This window comes from Zootermopsis nevadensis, unplaced genomic scaffold (assembly GCF_977971745.1).
Source record: "Zootermopsis nevadensis isolate Lab colony 2312 unplaced genomic scaffold, Znev_1.0 Znev_ptg000007l, whole genome shotgun sequence".
NCBI lineage: Eukaryota > Metazoa > Arthropoda > Insecta > Blattodea > Termopsidae > Zootermopsis > Zootermopsis nevadensis.
This window is the reverse complement of record NW_028259139.1, coordinates 192,621-217,201: the sequence shown is the minus strand read 5'-3', so window position 1 is coordinate 217,201 and position 24,581 is coordinate 192,621. Positions and strand designations below refer to the sequence as shown.

The 24,581-nt window shown below is 44.3% G+C and overlaps 1 protein-coding gene and 1 non-coding gene across 4 annotated transcripts in view; both read left to right on the top strand.

Annotated features, from left to right (window-relative positions):
• EcR (Ecdysone receptor) overlaps positions 1–24,581 on the top strand; it is a 223,356-nt gene that overhangs the window by 72,629 nt on the left and 126,146 nt on the right. The window contains exon 1 of one of the 3 annotated variants that reach the window (XM_022083322.2): positions 12,754–12,924. The exons of 1 other annotated variant lie outside the window; for it this stretch is intronic. The gene's annotated coding sequence lies outside the window, so the exon portion shown is untranslated. Of the gene's footprint in view, positions 1–12,753; positions 12,925–14,344; positions 14,479–24,581 lie in introns of those variants that run through there. One more of the 3 variants, XM_022083324.2, reaches the window with a different exon arrangement.
• Positions 5,477–5,560, top strand: TRNAL-CAG (transfer RNA leucine (anticodon CAG)). The gene has a single exon. It is a non-coding gene; the product is annotated as a tRNA-Leu (tRNA).

Below are 24,581 nucleotides of genomic sequence, written 5' to 3'. Positions count from 1 at the left end.
GAATTCGGGGAATGTTTGCTCCTGTGCAGTTCATAAAATCAAAATATCAAAATGGGGCTTAAAAGAAACTATAATTTTAGATTACTTTTGTGTGGGCATGCAACTTGCCTTGCTAAACCTAACCTAACATAACCTAACCCAACCTGTCGATACGCGTCGCGTGGTTGTGTTGACTGCTTCAAAGATCTTCCTCTTTGTTTCAGTCGCGTTGACTTCAGGGCTGTGACTATAACACCGAATTTAATATAAATCGCACTTGTGTTTGAAGAGTTATAATTTAAGAAACAGAGACAGCTTATCCCCGTCAGAAACGTTTGGGGGAAAATCCTGCTGTCTGCTCAGTACGTACGTACATATTTACTGAGCGCTCTCTACAGATGTGTCCAAATAAAGCGTAATGGACAACAGAAAAAGGAGAAGAAGAACGTGCCTACCTCTGGCACATGGCGACCTTATTACTCCGTTTTAATTACAGTCTCGACTCGTTCTGTTGACGAGATTCGGAATTGGATATTGAGTAATGAAGGAAGTAGGCTCATGAACACAGGACTCTGGTACCACGGAGATCTACTGCGGTGCTCTGACGGAAAGGCACCTTCAGCCACTTTCTGTCCTTATTGTGTTTCAGTCGCCATATTGAAAACGCTTCTCAGAACTGTCGAACGGTGTGAGCAGTTGTGAAGTAAAACATTTTTCGCCATCTGGCGTTTTTACTGAAAGCGTCGATGCCTCTGTGAGCGCAACCAAACATTATTTGGGCGTTTCCCGTGAAGTCCGCGCCCATTTCATTTGCGAATTTTTCGGAATTTGTCGACGGCTTGTGAAGCGACCACTAAAAGGAGTCACGTCGTAGATGCAATGCGTCATGATGGAGGCGGCGTGTATCGAGTTTTATGAGCAGAGGCGCGTGTAATAAATAAAAGTTAGTACTTATTTAAAGTCACGTCGTGTTTAAAATCTTTCAGTCAGTGAAAATTAAAATGTCTGCTACGGCTCTAGTGCACCGCCCAGTATCAAATCTGCCTTATTTGGCAGCTGTTGCGTGCCTTTCGACTTTCTTTCTTTCTTTTTTGCTAAGACGTACCTGAAGTAATTAAATAATGAATCTCAAAGAGACGTACGGATATAGGGCAGACAATATTTGTAGCGACGAAGAGTGTGTAATGAGAAAAACTGGGAGGAAAAAGGGATCTGTGCTTCTTAGACGAAGTTCTCGAGAGTTCTTGAATGCGCAACGAAAGTAGGAACAGATTAATCGTTTTTAATTAAGAGAGAGAACCGGAGTCAGTGGCGTGGACCGGGGTTCAGTTCCCCGCAGGGGCATAAATTATTCTCAAGTTTGGAAAGTCTCTTGGGAGGCCCACCGAATAATGAGGAGGAAGACGTTCTCGGGACTTGGATTGCGTTGAGGGACTCTTCTGTGTGCTGTCGTGTTTGAGACTTGAGGCTTTCACCGCCGTGAGATTCGGCGGAACATACTGCCTCAACTTTCAGCCATATTGTTACAGATCTGTTTGTGGTGAGTTCGTCAGAAATGTGTTACACATTTATGATGATGGCGTATTTTACTGATGCCGAAACATGACGCTGTTTACTGTTTATGTACACGGAAAGTGAAGTTGGCCCTTCACGTCCACACGACGCGGAGAGCTCGAATGCATGAAATTCGCCCATTTGAGATTTCTTCTGTCTTGCTGATACCATCTGCAGCAACTGCGACATTTTCAGCAAAGCGACTATTTAGGTTTCCGACTTTGTTTCTCTTCTTTTAATTATGTGTTAATTACTGTGCAGACGTAGCCTTCGTCTTATCCACACTCCAATTCTATTTTGTGGTTTCGGTCCATGTCGTGCCCTCTGCGATTACGGATTTGCGTTTCTCCGTGGCCTGTCTTCTTTTCAGCGCTGACCTGTGCTCGGCTTTTCTTCTGACGCCAGGCACTTGATTGGATTTAGTTGCATTCTGATTATCGTGGGTGGCGTCGTCAAACAGCGGCCTTAGTCAGCGCTCCGTGCAGTAGCAAATCGGGATTCACCTGTCCAGCTGGCCTCTTGCAGAAGCGAGCGAATATTTTGGTCTCCTGTGGCTTTCGCCGCGTGAATCACCCTCTGGTAGTAACAGACGACGACCGTGTGTTTGCGGGCAAGAAGAGCTTAAGAGACGCCTGTGTGTGTCTTATCATTTTGCCCTGAAACGTCGATGCAGTTTATCTAGAACAGCGAAAAGGTCATATATCAGCTTGACCTCATTTCGATTTCCCTTATAAGACATGACCCAAATTATGGATTTTTAAGAAACTCCGATACGAACTCCGTGCCACTTTCTTCCACTGTCTAATTTCTTACCATGAATAATACCAACATGGCGGTCGGCGAACGATTCATATGAAGACACGAGTCTTTAATGTAGGGTCTTGAAAGTCTTTGTAAAGTTCTTTTGCTGAGGTACAATTTTCTGTGGTGTACAGCAACATGGCAGCCGTGGGAAGTGTTAATTCAGCTTCGCGTTTTACGGCGACAACTAATCAAGTGTCAGAGCTGCCCCTGCCTCTCAGATGCTATTTTTCGTTCACACGTTTTTACCAAAAGTGTTGTATGGATATCTCGTCTCCCCACGCGTGCTACATGCCTCGCCTATTTCGTATTCCTCGATTTGATAGCTCTGAAAATGTCATTTATTCCGGACATGGAGAGACTGCCGAGAGTTGGCGAAACACTGGTGTTTGAAAGACGCTACCACCAGAATACAGCTGCAGCTAAGAACGGCACAAGTCTGCGACACGTGACCTCAGTCCGTAAACTAATGACGGGCTGCAGCACGCTCGCTAGATGTGTTCTGTTGCCGCACAAGTTCCTGGGTGAACACCCAGTGAATAGTATTTCGTGGTAAAGGCCATTTATTCATTTGTTTTCGACTTATTTTAAGTTTCGCGAAGTGAAGTGTCCCAAATCGGAATAGACGATAATTAAGACAATGGTTTAAAATCTAATTTCAGAGGCGTCACAGAATTACATGCCTGATGGAGTAGTAAGGACGGAATAAAGAAATAGAATTTTCGGAGGGGAACAGGAGGAAGGCCTCTTGGTTTGTCTGCTGCAGTTGCTAGCCTTCGCTTTGGCAGCTCGTGCGGAACCTCTCTCCCGTCTTTCTCCTACGTGTGGCTGTCGCCTTCAAGGCCGAGCGACGAAGAGAAGGCTCTCGCCCTCTGGCCAGACCAGCTCGCCGTCGCTCTGCGTAACAACGGCTCCACGGGGACTGCAGTCAGCAGAATTTGAACGCCAGTCGATTCTCCTTCGATTGCGTCTTTTGCAGAGTTTACAGAATGAACTCTTCGTCCTTTGACGCCGAAGGAGAGAGCCTCAGGATGATCAGAGGCGAGAAACTACGAGGGCAATGTGAGAGGCATTTTATTTGGGGGGGAGGAGAGAAAAGAGCTTTTTATTGTTGGAATATTTAAGAATTCAGTCCGTACCAAAAAAAAACAAACCAGGAGTTCACCGTTAATAACAGCAACTGATTAGTGTTTCAGAAATTAGCTGATCTCTGTTTACGCCAATAATTAAACTAATCCCATAAATACAAAAATGCAGAGTTGCTGGCTGTTATATTATCACGCCGGTGTGCAGATTTTCTACTCGTCAAACCGATTGCCATAACATACGTGAATCGCAGGTGTTGTTGTTGTTGATAGGAGACCGCGGCGATGTTCATGCAAATCTAGGAAATGTGACCCAAACCAAGATGGCGCTGGCGGCGTCTGTCTCTTCTGGTTCATCTAATACATACATACAGCAGCCACTTTCAATAATATTCATTTCTAGAATTCCTCAGTCCTGATGATGCAGGCTCAACTTATAGGTCTACTTTTTGTTTTTATTTACATGTTATTAGCAAAGTTACTCACAAACAAAGTCATTTATATTTAAGAGGCCCTGGATCCTAATTCATACAAATTCTCTGTTCTGCGTTTATGTGTAAGGACGTCTAGTTCGTTTGTAATTAAGTAATTCCAAGAATCAGCGTCCTTCTTCTTCTTCTTCTTGATAATTTAATACTCGCTTAGCTAGTTAAGAACTTACCCCTCCCCCTTGTCACCCCGAAAGTCCATTAACGTGTTCGTAATTGCTTCTCTCAAGGTCTGCATTTAATTCCGAATTTTGCGCAAATTCTTTCAACACCGAAGTTGTCAGTTTGCTCCTTGAAGCCACGTCTTGAGCATTGCTAATGCGACGCACCCCCCGTCCGAAGCGATGCTCCAACTCGTCGCTTCTTGTGGGTCAGCATCTTTGAGGACGCGTCTGTGTGTCCGACGGCTTCAACGACCCCGTGTCCATTGCCATAATGTTTCAGGGGTGTACGTATTTGAAAACTGCAGACCACCGTGTTGTCGCACCGGAGGTCAGGATTTCGACTGTAGATGAACGTCTGCAAAACGTTTCTCTCAAAGGCATGTCTCTTGAGAAACTGACGGTTGCCCAGTGGGTAAAGAAATTCCACGCCGCCCTTATTGAAGCCCTGAAAGGTTAGTTTCCGTCTTTTTAATATTATACTAAAGTTGTGGTCATTCCTCTCCACCATCGACTGTGTCATCCTCCTTGATTTAGCCACGAGTTAGGAAAACATCTCGAAGATTTATGTATAGACGGAAGGCTAATATTAAGATTAGTGTTAGATTAGCCTACTTTTCTCCATTACTTCGATGTCGTCACTCAGTTTTAAGGCGTCAGCTGTTTCCGACATCTGTGGTTGCAGGAACACCTGACTGTCCTCGAACTTGCGCTCCTTGGCCATGTTGGATAGGAAACCGCGTGTACGTTCTGCCTGGCTGTCCTTTCCTTTTCGTGCGACCTTGAAACTACGCCAAAAAGAAGAACGTGCTGACAATGAGAGGAGAGGAGAGAATTTCTTGTTTGGAGCAGTCTCCGTGGCTTTCAGCGAGGAGCTCTGCTTCAAGAAATAGACCACGTAGTCAGCGGCTTCCAGTGACATTGGACAAGCTCATGGAATGGCTGTGTACCAGAACTACAAAAGCTTTCTTATTATTTACCGTCGTCGCGGAGTCCTTGGAAAATTAATGGTCGCTCAACCAGTCAAGAAATCCCCTGTCCTGTCGGCCAGAAGGAGGTTTTCTGCTGTGACCGCAAGAGCACGCCAGTGGGTCTTGCCCTCGGATAATTTTAGTTCCTCGTTGCTTAGGTACTGTCAAAGAATCCTCCAGCGTCAGGAGGTAGTTCTCACATTTCGTTACATATTGCCTTTTTATCGCTGGGGCTTATTCAGCACCTTCGCAGCCGCCGTCCATGTTTGTGGGCCCTCTGCCACCCCGGTACGCCCCGGATAAAGGAAAAGAGGAGATTCAGCGGCTTTCTGGCAGCGTCCCTGAAATGACACTTGGCTCGTCGCCTAATGTCATGAACGACGACCTTATCCTGCAATTATCATGTAAATAGTGGTCAGAAGGAGGATACAGACCGAGTCAGGATGGCCGAGCGGTCTAAGGCGCTGCGTTCAGGTCGCAGTCCACTTCTGTGGGCGTGGGTTCGAATCCCACTTCTGACAAAGATTTTTTGTCCGTAATTCTGTGATGTGTGTGCGTAGGAGATTTATGTGCAACACTTCCTCAGTTCGCATGTGACATATTCTTTTTCCGAATGTCAGCAAACATTTTGCACCGTTGTTATTAACGTCAACATGTCCTCTTGGTACACACGTGCATGGTCTAAATGGTTGTAAACGTTTCATAGCTGTTCAGCTGATAAATACATTTTCTGTTGTTGTGGAACCTCCAAGATGTTTGGAACGCCATTTATTCTTCTTTGTCAGAAGAAGAATTGGCTCTAAAGGTTGAGACTCGGCGTAAACAAGATTGTTGTTTCACGAATCTAGGCAATGAATTACGAACGTTCTTACATGATCTTGTATTCTTTTCTCTTTTCTTCCTTTGTGTGTTAGGTTAGGTTAGGTTAGAGTGAGGTTAGGCTGGATAATTTTGCTATATGGTGGCTTGGGTTACGTTAGGTTAGGTCATTTCAGAATGTCTGTCTGTACAACCAGCATCTCGCAACAGCGAATCAGACCACGACAGTGCAGGAACGAAAATTTATTTTGGAATGTTGGCGTGTAGTGCAAAGACTACTCCTGTCCGATCCTACTGATTTTTCTGTTACTGCTGTTTTGGGCTGAGACTTCATCTCGTGGATCTGGGCCTGCAACGTGCTCTTACGTAAGAGAGGCCCCCTCCCCCAACACTCTTTACAGAGCTGTTTATTTCATTTAACCCAGTACGGGACTTGATGCTGCTTGAGAATATAATGTGAAGTCCTGTCGGGCCGACATGTAACACGCGAGTTTCCTTCTCGGCTGCCTTGAGGGGTTAATAAAACACGTCTGACACACCCTGGCGTGCTGTCGTGCTGTCGGATCCTTGTATCTGTTTGTCTTCGTTCACGCATTAGGCAACCCTCAGACCCGTTCGTCAGACAATGGATCTTCTGAGCACGTGTCCCGATTCCTCGAATTGGATCTCAGAACACAATACGGCGCTGCGAAGCAAAGAACGCCTGCACGCGTCCCTGTCCAAGGAGGACTCTTTCAGTGGCCATAACGGAGCAGAAACGCACGGAAAGAATGCAACTTTTATTGGGGCCATTTACAGAAACAGCAGCTCTGTGACGTGTGAAGTGTTAAATGACTTGAATTCTACATTTTAAATTTGTGCAATGACGTCGTCTGCCCACATCTGTCAGTGGAATGAAATATTTGATACGTTTATGCGGAGAACGTAAATGCAGATGAAGCTCCAGACAGGTTGTCATCAGAATGGCAATACATGACGACATTTAACCTTATAGAGCCCAGCGGCAACTGCAGCAGTCGATAAGTCTTCATTTCTTATTTATGGGTTTCGTAAGATTCTCAGTGTAAATAGATTATTTCGTTAACAGCCATTAACCAGTTGACCTTTGTAATGGAGACGCACGCAGAAGGCGATTGAGGATGCTTCGCGTGAGCGCGTCTCATTCGGCGTCGTTGGCTAACAAACACCGAATTGTGAACGACATGGAAGGAAGTAGTCATGGCGCAAAGACACAATCCGGGTGTTTTCTTCCGGAAGGGAAGAACACGAGAAGAGGCTGTAAGGAGACCCGGGGTTCGGGCCAAGGACCTGCTGATTAAGAACTGCCCGCCACGTTCAGTACAAATTTAGCGACGTAAAGTTTTAATAAATTGCCCTTTTTTGTACACGAACTTCTCGCTGTTCGATTACTGGGCTGTATCGAGATATATCGGAGCTGCTACTTCTCTGGCGTCCTCAGCCATTCTCTGATGTCAGAACTTAGTAAGGCAGTCCAATGCGTTTGTAACTACTCCGAGTGAAGTTTATGGTGTTGGTGGTGAGGCATGAATTGGCTGCAAGATTTTATAATTACTTGTACTGCGTGTGTCATAAGCTGAAGAGCTGTAAAGCGATGTTGCGGGTGGCTGGAGACAGCTTTGCGATTTTCTGTCCCCGTGCCAAGTGTAGAGAGGAGAGATCATGGATGGAAGGCGCGAAGCTTCCAGTCGGTTTAGATTCAGTGCGCAGACGCAGGAGGAAGGACCGATGCCATTGAAATCCGTGTCATTTCAGTTTTGTTCCCCAGTGTGTCATGTTTTGCGATTCTTTTGTTACAGAACACTTTTAACGCGTGAAAGTGTCTGTGTCTTCTACTAATTGACTTCTTATCACACATGACACCGTTTTGTAAAGTATGCCGTAATTTCCTGTAATATTTCCTGTAATTAAGTAATGTAAGACTGGTATTATCGATACAGAGATTCTGCTTCAAAGCCTCGTAACGAGTTGGGTAAATGCAACATTATTTCACTCTGTGGCCTTGGTTATTATCGAAAGTAATTCAGAGGTGACAGCCAAAAACAAATGTTGCCGTTGCAAGCTGATAATCAAGGGCGAGAGTGTGGTCCTAGGTCTGTAGATAGTCGATGACACGTCCTGTATTCTGTCGAATGAAAAATCCCTGGGTTATGAAAGACGATTTAGGTTAGAATGTTCTTTGTTTTCTTATTGCCATGGAATTTGACTGGAAGGAATTAATAAAATTGTGAAATCGGGACTCAGAGATTATGACGGCATGTAGTCTTCAACTTCAGGGTATAACAAAGTTCCTGAACACGTTGGTATCCACGTTCAGAACTGCGCGGAGCCATAATTCGGAAGACCACAATGCCAGGTTTCGCTGCTAGGAGTCCTCATGTTTTATCCCGAACTGGACCGTCCTGTGTGAAAGATTCCCTGAACATCTACAGCAGTCACTTTGCTTCCTGTAATGCGGATGGACACATCTGCTTCCCGTTCGAAACATCCGAGACGACTGCTCTGTTGTCATTCCGTATTCATAATTGCAGTGACCGAAGTTGGAACCACAACCGTCCATTTTAAATTTTCACGTCATCGTGAGAGCAATTTGCTGCCTCGTTAAGGCCGCGTATCCAAGGTGACAAGCCGAGTTATGTGAAGAATTGCATAATTATGTGACAAGTCTGTTCAACGCTCCTAACCCAACTCCGTAATGTTTACAGAGAAGTCTTTGTCAGCCGCAGTGTGTGATCTGCGCGGAAATGCGATGATGACTTACTTGGGCCGTTGAACGTTGGCTAAGACCTGAGTCACGCGATGACGCCATCCTCGGTGTTTCTTTTCGCACGACGAGGTTTACCTTAATCACGGGTTCAGTGATGCGCCCTCTGCACACAATAAAGATGTCGCAAATGGATCCAATAGAATCTCACGATAAATTCTTCTTGCCAGTAGTTGTATTTGCGGTCTCTAACTCTGATAAAGGAATGCGAAGTTCAGACGTTCGAAGACGGGTTAAGTCATTTCAGTGGTCAGAGGACTTTTTGAGAAGCGGACAAGCCGGTGCATTCCCCACCTTTTATAGAAATCGAAGGTTTAGGACAATGTCCGCTAGAGCCCGCCACTGAACCCTATCCCGAGCAATAACGGCTTCAGTGCACGCGGTGATTCGCTGTCTCTTAAAGGTCCATTTTAATATTATTTTATCATCGATTCCTCTCCTTACTACGATATATCGATTCTCAGAGTTCTGTGAGGCAACAGGTAAAATAATCGATTTTTTTACAAAAAAAATTAGGTCCTTAAATACTTAACGAGATAATACGTTTTCTGAACTAAATTTGATTTTCTAAACAAATGCCAAGGACTCGAGGGATGTTAGAGAGCTGTCACTTGGAAGACCAAGACAGAAAGGGATGACGTTGAAACGAAGCGGTCGAATTTGTCAGAATCGTGAATGAAATCACGGCGAACAACGAACTTGCAATCTGGTAGGCAGCGACAATATTTGCTAAGTTATGAAGCTGTTGTTGGTGCTGTGCTGGCAATCACTATACAGTGCATGTTTGTGCTTTGAAACATAATTATTGTTGTCATCGTCTAATCATCACCATCATCATGTCATTTCACAGGCTTGGGCGATGTTTTATGCAATGCAGCCGGACGATCCATATTTATATGTTTCGAAGCAGGCGACTGCGCAAGAGATGGCGCGTGGCGTCAGTTATCGTCTGCTGCGATGCTCCGCCCATGGACACAGTGCAGCCAACGTAACTGGCGCAACTTTGCGCTAAAAAAGCCGGTAGAGCCGGTTTCTTGTGATGACAGCTGAAGCCATTATTAATTCCTTGTAATTTATATCTTCTTATAAGCATTTATAACAATATTCCTTGTCGTTTGTTTTCATAAATTTTTCTGTTGGCACCGAAACTAATAACAGACTCTTTTTTCCTGTCCGTGGACTGCGCGTTGAGTTGTCCGGAGCAGAAACTCTTTAACTTCATCGCTAGATGCAGGTGGAAGATCATCATCTCTGCATCCATTGGAGAGGATGCTGATAGTCGCCAATGACGGTCTCGATGTCCTGGCGAAAACAACCCTCCCCTGTAAGACCGCTTTGGACTTGGTTAACTTCCAACGCTTCAGCAATGAGGACAGTGAATTAGGACAGTGAATTTAGAATAATTCACTTCTTGATGAAAACTATGGAATTGGCTGTCAATAAAAACACAGTTCATTACATTACATTGACCGATTAACTAACCACGGAAATAATTAACGCCAGTTTAAAGGAACTGTGAAAGGATCTGAAACAAAATGGCTGTCATTGTGGCCTCCACGTCTTGTTCGTGTCTTCTGCCCCTGAAATTAGGCCACAAAATTCTCCGCATAACATCTATGACGCTTCGATACTGGTATATATACCTAGGTATATAGGTCAGTATATGAGCGTGTACATAATAGTGACTGTCTACTGTCCGGACGACAAAGAAGGTCGTCATGACGTTTGATAGTGGGGAGCTCTGTCAAAATGCGTCCAAACTTTCCATTTTTAGTTAAAATCGGATGACAGTAACGCCCGCTTCGCACCCACGCGAAGACGTACAGGGTGCTTGGAATATCAGCCGTAACTGCTACGCGTTTACCCCTTAACGCGCAAAACGGCGAAACCAATGACAGAAATCAATTTATTACTGACGTAATCCGTTCTTGCTGGTAATGCACTGCTTGAAATCAGCACGGCCGCAATTTGAGCTGTCCTGTCGCTCGATCAGCACTGGCGACAGACAGACAGACAGACACTTCCTGTGTCTCGCGAAATTCTCTTGCCAGTCTGTGTTGTTGTTGTTGTTGTTGTCTTATTCGGCACTTCTTTGTCAGGACGCGCCATTTTGTAAGTGCTAAATGCAGCAAATGATTTCGACTCGAAGTAATTTATGTTTGGGTTGGGAATCCCCACGTTGCCTTTCTTACCTTGGTTACTTTCATTACTGTGACTAGCGAAGTCCTTCGTGGGGAATCCCCCGCCAGCCACCCAACCACGTGTGGGGAACCTCCGTGATGACGTCATAACTGTGCCAGACATTCGCCCCATACACCCCGCACACGCGAAGATCACTGACCTCAAAAAACACCGACGTCACTGGTGCTGTCAGCAAAGGTCAGAGGTCATATGTGGATCGCGTCACAATTCTTTTCCTGTGCGAACGTTTCCTTTCCAAACAAATGACCGAGGTTGTAAAGGGCGAACCTCCTGTCCTTATGCTATGAGCTACATTACGTAATAATTTTGATTTTGTACCTACATTTCCGAACGTGACATTAACACTCCATTTGTAAGCCTTCGACTAGAAATTTGCGCAGTAGGAAGTAGACGTCTTCTGGTTTTGCCTGAACGTCCCCTTTATGAAGTTCAAATAGAATTTAGATTAATAATTGCTAACAAAACCAGGTCATCATCAAAAAGCTACTTTCATATGACATTTTATTAATATATGAAACTTGAAATTCTGTTTTAGTATCATTTAATTAAATGAAAGGAAGAATACGTCCTAACTGTACGCAGCTTGGTTTTTGCAGTTTTATTAATTTTGCTTTTTACGGTAAACTGCCAAATGATGCGTGCGTTATTCTGCCCAGAAGTTAGTTCTCCACACGATCCTCTCTTTAGGAACAGAACTTTATGATTAGAGTCGCAAATGATAATGCCCGACATCGCAGAAAATTTCCAGCCATTTAATTTTCCTTTAAAGTAGAGTAACGTGATACATTTTAATATTATCCTCACGTACTCTTCTCCTTCTCTTGAGTGTGATTGCATTCTTAAAGGTTACCAATGAGAATTTCTTTTTCATTCATATTACTCCGATTCCTGCTACATATTCAGTTCATCACTAAGAATGGACCATTGCTGCTAATCGCAAGTGCATTAAACATTTTGTGTCGGGGGAACGGATATGAAAGGAAACGGCTATAGGCCACAACCTTCCTTCTGAATCATCTAATTTGTTCTCTGATTTGCACTGCGACGCTTTCTAGACTGTGCAGTTTGCCCAGCTCTGAATGGCCATCTTGTGACCGATGAATCGGCCTCTTTAAGGCACCGTGACTATCGTAACATATTTTTGGAAGAAGTGGGGAAAATGCCGCGAAATTCCTGTCAGTATAGCCACTTTCCGAGCCGAGATTCCAATACGAAATCTTTCGGAAGAATATTGGAACTGTTCTGGCTAAATTCTGCTAAGACAAGGGATCCCTTGATACTTTCCAGGAGGCCTCAAGGCCTTTACCGTCACCACCCGACATAGAACAACAAAAGAAAACGCGACATTTCTGTTCGAAGCGGAATTTGAACCCGATATCCGTCATGTAGCCGACCTAAGATCATGCCGGAATTTAATTCGCTAGACCGTAGTTAAGGTTATTAAAATTTTATTGCGTCTAACTGCATTGCATACACTCATTGCCATAACAGAGTCTTAGCTACTGAGAGCATCGTTAAATAAGCCACGTATGTAACCAGAAAATATGTATTGATTGTATCTGAACTTCCATACTTCTAAATACGTTGTCAAGAGACCTTATTTTACCGGTTGCATCTTGTCTTGAAATCCTTGGCAATTGGAAAACCTTGTCTAATTTGTGCCAGTATATATCCTTATAATATTATCGATACAAGTCTTATATTTCAGCTCATTGTTGTTATTATAAATACCTCAACATTAAGTAAGTCCATGTATCAATTACCTTTTAACATGGAGTAAATCAACACTGGTCAGGAGTTGTCAAAGTTACCGAAACAACCTGCCTTGGGGTTTGGGGGGAGCTGATTTAGTGTTTTTAATGTGTGGCTGTTGGCAGTCCTGCGCAGTATCAGAAGCGTCAGACATCGCCGCCTGGCGGTCGGCCATCGCGTTAGCTTTCGTTTCTCTGCTGTTTGTATCGGATGCAAGACTTGGTTAGCTGGTGCATGATCCAGCCGCACACAGTTTCTGGTATTTTCGAGTGCTTGTGTGATAAATATCGTGAATTTTTGTACACCAGTTCTGATTACAGTATTTTGAGGGTAAGTTTTGTTGTGTTTAAGGATATCTCGGCGGATTTGAAGGAGGTTATTTGTGGAGTGTGTGTCAGTGAATGTGTTAGTAATGTCGGTAAATCCATCACGGCAGCTGAGCCAAGGGTGTAGACCCCAAGCAGGATTAGAAGGAAGGGAAATACACAGAGGGTTGCAGTGCTGGGGACGAAGATGTTGCAGTTGTATTAACCAGTCAAACAACACCTCTGTTATTTCTTTCATGGCTGGAATAATGTGCTTCTATTTTAAGTTTTTTATATGTGTAGCGTATGCCTGTAGGTGTAACCCTCGACGATTATCGCGTGGAGTTCAATGGAATCTGAAGTTTTCTTGCATCATTGCAATAAGGTTGTCATGTTTATTATTATAGCCCGTTTTCAGTGGCCTTATATCTTTTTTCTCTTGTCATTTTTATTTGTGTTGAGTGGTGTCGAACTTTTGGTTGGATCTGGCTGTGTGTCAAGTTGGAGGGAGGGGGAAGGCAGTAACCTAATTTTGTTCTCGTCGATTATCCTACTTATGTCATGGGTCTGGACAGACCATTCTGACCGAGGCCGGGACATTAAGCCGCGGTGCTTTCGTTATTAATTTTTTTTTGTGTTCTCCGTCACAGACTGTGCCAACGTTGCGCGAATGTCGAAATGTACCTTCTCCAATTCGATTCCAAATGGCGCGAAACATTGATACAGTATGGTTATCGTATTTGTTATTAATTATTATAACGCTCGTTCTAACAAAAACAAAAAATGTGTCCAGTTTCGCAAACATCATTACACTTCTTCCTCTTGTACGTAACCACACGGCGCGTAATTTTGTGCGAATGTTGAATGTCTCGCTGTTGAAGAAACAGTCTTGAATTATGCAATCGTTCCGTGTGGGTAAGTTGACTCTGCTGCTATTAAACGTACTTTTATGTTCTTACTTACTCTCATAGAGAACATGGCGTTAATTCGAAACTTAGAGAAATTTCTAGAAGGATTCGTGTACCCCATTATCCTTTTATTTCTTCTTCGTTATTCCTTCCAGGGGTCTGCGCGCCAGCCAACAAGGGCGTAGTTATGAAGTATTAGCGTTCTATTGTGTTGTGGACATTCCTGCAGCTTAAGCGAAGCTTCCAGCTTTGTGGTCCGTCTCGGTAAAAGAAACCTATAAACTTCCCTTGACGTCGGGGAATATTTAATCGTATTGTGTTGGCAGTCTCCAGGTACGAAATACAGAAATGATTCTGATGATTATAATGGCGATAATGATGAATCGGTAAAGACGACGAAACAGAATGGAACAGCGAGTCGAATCTCGATTGTCCAAGGGGCCGTTCTTTTGCAGACGAACGCCGGGTCGGCTGTTTGAGGTAGGCCTTCCTTCGTTGCCAAACACTATACGTCCAGTGCCTCTTCTGATTATGGCCCAGTCGACTCTTTGATGCCGATCGTGTGACTGGACAGCTGAGGCACGAGGGTTTGAGGTTTTCAGGACAGCGAAAGTGTGGCCCAGTTGGTGGTCAACAACGCTCAAGAGGAACGTAACGCTTCCAGCTTCAAGGTACACACATCTTATCCTTACCACCGTATTCCTGCCTGGTTCTGGGGGTCATCCGGGATGAAGAATGCGTGGAGCTTTACCTCCATTTCTTCCACATGTCGCCGTGCAATGCGTAGTCATTGACAGATGTGTTGTTGTTATTGTGAATAATCCATCGATCAGAGCCCGTTTAAGAAGCTGGTAAAGTTTGGTTGATCTTTTAACTTCTCAAGGACCACTGAGCTCCGCGGTCCAGTAATTTTGTCGGCGATTCGTAGTGGGGTTTTCTGTCATGTTGAGCGACCATCAGTTTCTTCTCATGTGAGTTGGTTCGTGATGCACACAAATCATTTCCGCGATTGATTACGACCGCTTCCTCAGTTTCATTGTCACAGGGGCGGTTCTTTATTGGTAATTTATTGCGTATTTTGCATTTGCTGGTTGCGTTCGTTCCAGACGAAGGAACTCCGTTGACCTATTCCTGTGGGATCCTTAATCCGCGCAGTGAACCAAAGGATTATAAGACAAGTAACAATTTATAACATCGATTTTATGAAGTATCTGTCGCAGTGAACGTTTAAGTGTTTGTCTGTGGATTGGATTCAACTGGCTCAGGATATGGTCCGGCAGCGGTCCTTTGAGAACCGTCGAGTCCCATAAAGCGACGAGCTGAGTGACTATCAGATTTCTCCAGAAATATCTTGCGCGACGGAGTTATGTTGTGAGTGAACTTCGTAAAATGAACTTGCAAGGGGAAGCCGTGTCTTGTTGATGTAACGGATTTCGATTAAATATTATTATTTCTAAAGTTTTTTTATAAAATACGCGCTGTTAAGGAATCGCTTCGACTGGAAATGTAAACAATTTCCGACCGTGCGAAGGTTCTAAACGTATGGAGTTCTATCTCCACGCCTATTATATGACGTCATCGTGCGTCATGTTGCTCTTCGTGTGGATCAGAGAGTTAAAGGCAGTGGACTTCGGGCTGTATGGGCCATCGAGCACCTTTCGTTGTGTTATTTATTTGTGTACGGGCGACGTAACAACTGAAGCCTATAGCGTCGGACGTAGGACTATTGATGAATAACGAGTAGGGGAATATACAGATCGAAGCGGCATTTGAATGGAGGGGCTGAGGAAAACTACGAAATGTCGACCGGTGTTCGAACCTTTTATCTCCAGAACACGACGCGTCGTAAAATTTGTGTTCCGTTCTTTTAAAGCTTGCCCGTTTACGAGAGGCGAAACATTTCATGCCTCGGCGAGTGTCGTCTCCGCCGGCCATGTTTTGAAACGGCGGTTTGTTCAAGTGACGACGATGATGGCGGCGGCTCCGGATCAACGCAGGATACGAACCACGGTGGGGACTGATGTATCTTTTATTTACGTGGCTTTACATTTGTCTTTGTTCGAGGCCAGGGAAGGTGAAAGCACGCGGAAAACATTCGCAGTGTATCCGGTCGGTCTTGAACCCTAGATTCTGGGCTCGGAAGGTCGTTGCCTTGTTCCTCGCCCGCCCGCCCGTTCTCTTGGTCGATTTGTGTTTGTGATTGTCTCTTGTAGGCCTTTATTTTTTATTTGAAAGGAATTTTGCTCAGAGGTGTATGTGGGGGTCGAAGGAATTGGGAAGTAGCTCTCGCAAAGTAGATAATCTGCTCACTGAAGTGGTTTTCTTCCAATGTTGGGCTTCACCTTTTCGTAATTAATTTCAAAAGTTGTTTAGAAAACCCTTCGTCTTAGAGGATCTTGAACTTTTTGGATACCGGAATCAGGAGTCCAGATGCGAACCCAGAACCTCCCGGCTACGAGGCGGAGGCGCTAACCAGAAAGCTGTCGTTAGTTGCTTCTTGTCCGATCTCCTTTTCTACGCCATCGTCCTCTTCTGCATTTCAAGGACCCTGGCCCCCCTCTCTCTCGCTACGTTAACCGAAATGAACGTCCTCTGGCATTCCGTCTTCTTGTCTCTGCGTAATAATTTGTTCTTCAAGAGCAATGATGGAATTTGATAGGGGGGGGGGAGATTATGAAGGGTCTATCTATGTGATCCCTTTCACTCTTCAGAAGGGGCTTTTCCATTCTTCGACCATTCGTTTCAGCTGTTTTTTTTTTGAATTCGAGTTTCAATCCATTTAGCCAGTGCTGTACTTTCATTTACCGCCCTTTTCGTAGTTGCACATGTCGATTCTGTTCGTGTGTTCCAAATATTTTCATCCAGTAGAATTTTCGCACGGACAGGATTTTTCCCTGTTGTCTGCGATTGTGGCGACAGGAAAACTTTTCATGCGGCCTTGCAGCGATTCATTTTGCTCGTAAGACTAGCATTTCCAGTGAACTGACAATTCGTGCAATCTCGTCGTAGCTCTGTGGGGTCACCAGCTTACGAAATGCGACAACGACAATCATCAGAAAGAATGGTTTTATCGGCGTTTCCTGTGTTCAGTTTTCTTCTGAAGCCAGTTCAACTATCAGCTCGGCGAAAAATAGCCTTCCTAGCCCGTGGAGGATTAACTGACGGCCCCTCGCCTCGTTCTGTGTTCGGAACCAGGTCGAACATATCCACTTTTAAGCTGTCCCATTACCTCTCTGCAAGTTTTCAAAATCTTGTTTAAAGATGCATTTTAATATTATCCCAGGCCTGTCTGCAGGTTTTGAAATTTCCAAGACATACATTTTAATATTATCCGTTAACCAACAAATTTTCGAAGTTGTATAGCGCATTCAGTGACTGTAAACGTTTCCTCTCATCCGAAGGAAAGCGACTGGGGTGAAGTTGTGTGGAGAATGCGTCTGAGATATAAGAAATGTCTTAATGTTTATAATCTTGTCGGAGACGCTACCGACTGGGTGGAGAATTCACTTTTACCTTTTGACGTAACTTCGCAAGTTACAATGGCGACTTTTGTGATGACGGCGATGAACTCTCGCGTTACATCATAACTGACATCCACTAGAACCACATTAGGGCGCCATTGTGTCAAGGAATTAGATTATGTAAATGATACGATCATTAGGGAACGCGAATTTTTGTCTTCGTCATAAATCACATTTTTGGAAGTGCCTCGAAACTGAGAAAAGGTAAAGTCGTCTCTGGTAATTGAGCACTAGGCCGTCGCTTTACTGCGGCACCCGCTGGACCCCAGTTCACATCTTTGTGTGGAGATAAAAGAGAGATGTTTTTAAGTTGAGTAGTAGTATTTCCGCCTGGGACTAACATTCTTGAGGTCGGTAGTAATGGCGGCCACTCTCTCACTCTTTCAGTTTATAGGAAAGTAGGTCATCGCCTGCGAGCGAGGCAGAGTAGGTTTTTGGGGTCGCCGGTCGCTTGCTCGAAGAACAACGAGCAAGCGACAGACACAGCGAGAGGAACCGCGCTCTGGCAGTTTGATGTTCGAGTGTTTCTTCTGATGTGGAGGTTTCGACAGAAGAATGTCTCAAAGCGCTTCGAAATGTGTTCTTGCTTGGTATTTGATAGAACCGTACAAAATGTGATTTCAAAGTGATCTTGTGAGGTGTGTAGTTGCTTTGTGGTAAGACCGTGGCAGCGTTGAGTTTCATTATTTGTGATGTGCCTACTGATTGTTTTAATTAATTCCCGTCGACCGAAATACACAAACCGAGGGCGCTTGTGGCATGTATCGCCAAGGATTCGCTGTAGCTTATGGCTCAGATTTCCGTTGTTCGCCGTTGGGTGTCTCAGACGTAAAAGTAAGTGGCGCTGAACTAAGGACAGATCTCACTGCGTGTCTCTTTGATACGAGGAGCGGAAAGCGAACTCTTTAATCTCTTTATCTCAGCAAAAAAATGTTTAATTGCGTATCGCTAAGCCAATGAGATGCGGAGCTTAAGTTGCGGCAAACAGAACCAGAACTGGGAAGGGAAGGCAATGGACGTAGTCATTGCTGCCCTGGGCGTGGCGAACCTTTTCACAGTCTTTTTCTTCTTCTTCAAAATTTGCCCTCAAAATATGTGCTTGTTGGTAGCCCTGTGTGATCGATCGGCGGTGGTATCAAAGTGCGTGTTACAGGAATAAGATGTGACGGGTTTGATCGGATCCAGCGGGGTCAGGACATTGTAAAAGGCGGACGATTCGTTGACTGGCAGACATGACGTATGCAAGCATTTTGTTTCGAGGGGGTGCAAAGTACCGCAGACTTCGGTTACAGAGGCGGTGTTAGAAAGTTTATTTTAGCGTATTTCTGGAATTTTATAGTTTGAACATTATAACAGCTGCAACTCCTAAAACTAGTAATTGTGTGGGGTAATCGATAGATTGATTGGTATGACGGCAGACAGTGCAGGCCGAAGGATTCGTCGATAAGCCGATGCACTCACTGGTAGTACGTGGATGTGTTCTTTTGTCCGAACGAACAGATTTTCATGTTCCAGTGCATCGTCTTCGCTTTCGCGCAATGCGTTGAATTGGGTCGTATGCATGTTCTCGGTGTTTTAGATACACGAACCAGTGTATCGATTGGAAATGAACATTTATCATGCATGTGGAAACCAGAAATGCGTAGGCGTGCAGAAGTTTGATAGGGAAATCTTGTGGAATAAAACGACCCTGAGAAATAGTTTAATCGAAGTGGCTTTTGTGGTGGTGGGAATGGACTCTCGAGGTCGACGCCAACACAGTTTTGTCGTCTAAATAATTATCAAGTGGTCGGAATATTCCACCGCACACAGAAGTCAATTGGTGATCGCTGTTAGTAGCTTCGCTGAACACCGATAACGAGTTGCCATGTTATTCAAATGCGCCGACATGCACAAAGAGTCTTCGCTCACAAGCAGATAAGGCGAGGAGGCCCTTTCCAAGTTCTGTGCAGAATGCCGTAAATAAGGGACAGCGCCCTACTCTCCGAATGTCACGGCCAAGTGAATGCCCCGAGTTCAAATTTCGGCCATGAGACTAAGGTTTTCGTGGTTTTCCTTAGTCTCTCCAGTACCATGAGTTGGGCCATCACCCTCCTTTCCCTTGATCGTCCTGTCATTCAACGCTGAATTGCTAACGGCTTCGTTAAAGTATCAATGAATAAATAAATTTTCCACGCAACTGTTTAACGAAACCGCACGACTTCGTTTGTTAATTCAGTTGGTAACAATAAACAGACTGTCATATGTTTAGGAGTTGGCTCTCCGTGTCGAACATGCCAACGCCTGAAGAAGAGGTCTCAGCACACGAAAATAGAACAAAATTAAAACAAAATCTTGTATTAATATTAGGTAATTGATACCCGATTCACCTCCTTCCAGGATTCTAACAAATGAAACCAAAAGCTTTAAATAAAAATGGAAGTATATTATAAATCTCAATAAACGATTTGTTACTTTTATATTTAGGAGCTATGTAATTGTTTCTGTAATGGATTTGTGGTCCGTAGGAATTGTAAGTGTTTAAAATGGAAAAGTGTAAGAGGCTTTGTGAACTGTTCGAATTCACATGAACACTCGCCCAGTTGCTCCTTAACACTGGTTTTTCGTGGTGCCGTTGGTCACACAGTAAAAATTACCTTCTTTCACAGAACCTTCCAAGTTCATGTCGTGATAGAAGATTCCCCACCCTTGCGTTTTGTCCTGAGCTGCAGCCTCGCATCTGGAAGATTAATCTGTACAAGTTTTGCGCTCGTCCTCCTCCTAGGTTTTCCGAAAAGTATTTTGTACACAACCTCGACCCCCCACATGCCCCACCCAGCTCATAATTCTGGATAACGAATAGAAATTGTTAATGTTGTAATTCACTTTCGCCTGTGCCCTGTCACGTGGTCTTAGATCTAGACGCTTTCCGTAGCCTTTGGTTTCGAGCTCCTTCGTCCTTTGCTGTTTATTTCTCGTACGCGATTAACTGCTGACGATTCTGGAATAATTTCGATGTCGCTGTCCAGTTTGTGCCAACACGAAATATGAGAAAGTCTCCGGTATTGAACACGCGTGCTTATGAACGCAGACTGGAATTTGCCTTTCGTAGCGAATCAGTTTCCAGTGACACAGCATATTGACAGGTAGACCTGGGAGTCGGGTCTGTCTTAATGCCGTGGCGTTGGTTTCAACTTGTCGTCAGTAGACGTATTGCGTCTGTTCATGGAACTCTGGTGTTGTGTGGAAGGATAAATATCGGCTAATGGAAGGTTTTTTTGTAGCTTTTGACAACTTGAGAGCAATAGCTGACGTTTCTTAGGTTATGACAATCTTATGTTGTGCAATGCCCATTATCTGAAGTATATTTGCTCTGTGTTTAGAATGCACTTTTTGTTGGTCGGTTTTTCGAAGCGTTCAGTTCAGACGAAGATCGAACCAAGCTCCTTCTCATAAGTACTATGGACACTGGAATACTTTCATTTCTAACTAGAATTTCAGCATTGCAGATCAGAAACAGTGGGACGAGTCCGCGAATTCCTTGTTGGTATGTTCTGATCTGCTGTGTTCTCGTGCATTTGGGTGTAAAACTTGACCTCTTACACTTAAGGCTGAATATGTCGATGTTGCCCGTTTGGGTATAAACACAGACTGTGTTTGAGAACAGGTTCTGCGATTATTTGAACCTAGGACTTCCAGTAGGTTCCATAAAAACATTCTTCAGTAGGCCGCGACGTGAGGGCGGTCGTATTTCTGGGAATCTGCACTAAAATTTGTCGACGATCCAGTGCAATATTAGTTCGTAGTTCATCTTTTGCATGAGCGCCAGTTTGTCGTTCACAGGTAGTAAAAAGTAGTGCGTTCTACCTACGCAGTTTTTTTGTTAGTCAACCGGAGCGTCACGTGAATTTTGAGGACTTTGGTTGTAACAAACGGATCCAGTTTCGACGCTTTGTACCAGTTGGCATAAAAATCCATTGCTTTGCTGTGGCGTCGTACGTGGCCTTCCTGTTATTCTTTCACTCACTTGCCCGCCTGGTACTGAGAGGCGCAAATTGAGGTTTTGGGGCTGGATTCGAGTCCCTGGTTCGGGATTCTCTTTTCAGGTGGAGTCGGTGAATTCTTGGTTGCGCAGTGGACGAAGCGTATCGAATAGTTGCTGACGTCACTTGCAAACGTAGCCCATTCCTCAGAATCAAGTCGCAGTTGAAATGCCCTTCGTCATTTATAACTGTCACTCGCATTTTCCAGAATGTCGGCAGTTTTGTATATTTATGGGGGGATTGTGAATAATTTTTTGTCGTCAAATATTCAATTCAGCGACGTCTCACATTTTGCTGTTGTGAGTGACATTTCTTAATCGTTTGTGGAAGTCAGGGTCGTGGTTCCGGACATTTAATTTGTCGAGAAACTTGCGATTTTCGTTTCTTGAAGGCCAAAGTCGAGAATATATATTAGACTTGTTCTTGTTTTCGTTGACATTAAAGTACTCGAAGAAGAAAGGTCACTGAGGCAGAGATGATGTACTCTAGAAGTTACCGAGCCAATTTCCTGCTTCGCGCGAAACTCAGGTCGTGTGCGTAAGACAGCTGGTTCACGACACAAATTGCAGACTCAGTACTCTTTAGCTTTCGTGTGAAACATTTTCGTTTTCGGTGTAATGTATGCATCCGCGTTTAGATACTTTTACTCTGCTAGTTTCTAACCGAGGCAGCCCTCAGGCTTGGTGACTGATCCTTGTAGATTTCCTGACACCCTCAACCTGAGGAAGACTAACTTTTCGTCACACAAAGTGCAGGAAAATTGAAGACTGATCAGAAATCGTGACAACGCTCAAGAATTTGGTAAAAAGAGAACGCAGAATTCAAAATTTACATTTTTAAACAACGTTGCATTTGTGGAAACTTGACTTGCGCCCAGGTTAGGGCCCTTTGAGGTCCAGTGCTTTACCTGCAAACCTCAATATGAACACAAAACTACGATTTTGTGCTTTGTATGGGTATGAAACGTGTTTCCTCACCCCAAAACTGAAAATCTTTGTGGAGGGGGTGATATTTGGACTCGAGAGGGAGGAATTTTCTTAGGGTGATGAAATCAAGGCGAGAGAGATGGGCGGGCACGGAAAGACGAAGACGTCACAATATTTGGAGGGGAACGAAACTGGGTTTCGACAGAGAAGTGGCTCTTGTGCTGACGGTAATGAACATTCTGGTTCCACGAAGGGCGCAGCCGGTGGGTATCATGAGCGCATTACATTTAGCACTCCGCTCGCTTTCGGGTTAGTGGCACTGCTGTTTATTTCCACTGCGTCTGGCTGGGCCCAGGCTCGCGCATGCGCCTTAACCAGGCAGTGTCCCGTGTTTCAAGGTCCTACCGATCTCTCTCTCTTCTCACTCGCTCTTCCTGTGCCACAGCAGCTCAGATAGGATCTGTGGAACAGCTGTTGGGTGTGACGAATGCAACCCAAGTTGACTTCGCAGTGTCTGCCATGTTAATAACGACATTGTGATTGCATAATGCGTGGCTTCATCATTTGTGGCCCAACGTGGAGGGGGGGGGGGCATTCGACGCTTGTAGTCGGATGGAAAACGTCAAGGGATGACTAACTGGTCATTCCTGAGAGGATGATATTAAAATGGTTCTTCAAACCGTACAAATCAGTACTTTTGAACTTCTGGGATGTATGCACGTGTATAAATATTGAAAATGTAAACAGTTTGTATATGAAACCAGATAATTTTCAGAAAATGCCCCAGAAAAAGAAATCAGTATTTTATAAAGTAATGTCTACACCATTTACGGATTGGAGTACTGGATAAAACCTAAACAAAGTCAGACAAACGAGCTGCTGTTACTAGAACAATGCATGGAAATTAATAGAACAAAATTGTATTATGCGAAACATGAGTAAAAGAAACACTGAATACTTAAATTCGACTCAGTACGGAATTAATAACTCAAATCTGTAAGTTCGGTTGTAAACAGGCGCAACTCGCCACCATGTTAAACAGCGAAGTGTATTATGACGCAACAAATGGCATTGCATTTAACCTAGAAAAACCTCAGGTAATCCTAGAACCCATCGTAGCCCAAGTACTCAGAGTGTTGTTGTATTTATCTATGTTGAGGGATTCTGGGCTTTGTGTGTGTGTGTTTTCCAACCCTCGTCATGGTTAGGTTAGGTCATTTGTTGCTCTGGGATTTTGTAGTTTATGGGATAGTATTATAACCGTTGCCATAGTGATGCCCTTAAGGGATGCCTCCAACGTACACCGCAGTGCAGTTACTGTAACCTCGATGTAAGATAATACATTAAAATGTTAAGTAATGATTAAGGAACGGACATTTTGTTGCTAGAAACTTCGAAAATATTTATTGTTGCTCAGTGAAAAATAAAGTGTATTTTTGGAGTAGTTGTGGTTACACGTGGATTCCACGCAAAGTCGTAAGTGCCCTGAACGGAAGGTGACGAAGTCGTCTTGAAATCGTGCGTCGTAAATCTGCGTCGCTTGAGAGAATGTACATTCCATCCACATCGCGAAACCAATCTTGCACGGCTCTCCGGTCTTTCTTAGTTTTGTCGCAGAAGTGGGCAAGTTTGGAAGGCCCTGAAGCAGGCAGAACTTGCGGCAGGAGAACCACGAATCGGAGATTTGCCTACGACGGCTGCAGAATGCGTGCTTGCACTCGAATGTTGTGTAACTCGAAACGCTGTTACGAGACAATCGATTTTCCAGTTGCCTGACAAAATAGAAATGAAGACATCCTTTAGAACTGACCCTAGATTTAAAAGAGGTCTCACGTCAGCCCGATCCCCCACAGTTTAGTTAGAAGAATGCAGGACCGCTCACTTCCCGAAGGTCCTGTCGGCCAGGACACACGGAGGTTGGAGCTGCCCTCGTGCGTTTCTGACGGGTGATTCCCGGTCCGTCGACAAGTGTGACTTACGCCCCTCTTGCATTTAAACCGCTGGAACCCGTAGGGGGGGGGGGCCCACACGGCAAAACAAAGAACTGTTCTAACCGGACTACACGTGTGGCTTTGCTCGTCGTGCTGACGAGTTAATTGTAATCTATTTATCCATTGTTTGAGAGCATATTATTTATTATGTATTCAGTTTTGTTTATGTACCCCAAAATATTTGTTTGCATAAGGAAATGTGGAAATGCGTGTTTTTGAGAGACGCGAGGAAATTTGTATAAAAATTATCGCAGTAACTTGAACGCTACGTAAATTAACGTGAGTTGAGCTGCATAAACTTTTTTTTTAAATTT